Below are 946 nucleotides of genomic sequence, written 5' to 3'. Positions count from 1 at the left end.
TTGCAATCGAAATATAGTCGCGTAATTTTCTCGTAAATTTACGAACAATATAATCCACTTTGTTTTCAAGAAAAATTAAATAAGAAAATTGGAAAAATTTTCTCTCTCTCTCTCTCTCTCTCTCTCTCTCTCTCTCTCTCTCTCTCTCTCTCTCTTTCAAATTACATTGTTCGTGAATATACAGGGAAATCGCACGTGACTATCTCGACGGTCGCGATTTCAGACAACATTCGAGACATGAAAGAATACTCTGAAATACTGTCACGACTTCGGTTTCTCTTACGCATGTTACGCTACCGGCTGTAATAATTCTACTTACGGACTCTAGGTTGCTCTAGCTCTATACGCTAGCGGAAGCTAGCAAACGGCCTCCTACCCAGAGACGACTTGCTTTAATAGCTGTTTCTACTGCACTCTGATAATGGTTGCGGTCGTCTTATAGTATGATACACGCGCTCGCGCTACGCCAGCTAGCTATTGTAGTCGTGGTAGTAATGGAAAATTCGTATGTTGGTAGCGGTCAGAGAAGGCTATAGCCATGGTTAGTTAGTCGCAGTCCGTACGCGAACGACGACGGTTCGTAATTTGAACATTGAAATTTATTCGCGTTAGTGCATTGTGGCGAATTAAAAAAAAAATTCTCAGGGTGAGTAATCAAATAGAATTGAACACGATTTAAATTTATTTTTTTACGATCAATAACAATTTATTCAAACAGAATGTCGAAACCTATCTATTTTAAAAAATCTGTTTTCTTTCTCTATTCCTATAAATATAAAATTGTAGATGTAAAATTGTATAAAAAAAAAAATTAATTTTATATTTTTGGATTAATTTTAGCAGATTTTGAATTTGGCATTTATGCTTGCAATTTTGTATTTTTATGATATTATTTTTTTTGTAATAATTGATGATCTCTCTCTCTCTCTCTCTCTCTCTCTCTCTC

At 35.4% G+C, this 946-nt stretch overlaps 1 protein-coding gene across 2 annotated transcripts in view; it reads left to right on the top strand.

The window, feature by feature from the left end:
* Positions 1-483: 483 nt before the first annotated feature.
* The window catches only part of LOC108688802 (short-chain dehydrogenase/reductase family 16C member 6-like), a 9,288-nt gene continuing 8,825 nt past the window's right edge, over positions 484-946 (top strand). The window contains exon 1 of one of the 2 annotated variants that reach the window (XM_018195223.1): positions 484-646. The gene's annotated coding sequence lies outside the window, so the exon portion shown is untranslated. The remainder of the gene's footprint in view (positions 647-946) is intronic. The other variant, XM_018195222.1, reaches the window with a different exon arrangement.

Source organism: Atta colombica, unplaced genomic scaffold, assembly GCF_001594045.1.
Source record: "Atta colombica isolate Treedump-2 unplaced genomic scaffold, Acol1.0 scaffold239, whole genome shotgun sequence".
NCBI classification, from domain to species: Eukaryota; Metazoa; Arthropoda; class Insecta; order Hymenoptera; family Formicidae; genus Atta; species Atta colombica.
This window is presented reverse-complemented; position numbering and strand designations above follow the sequence as displayed.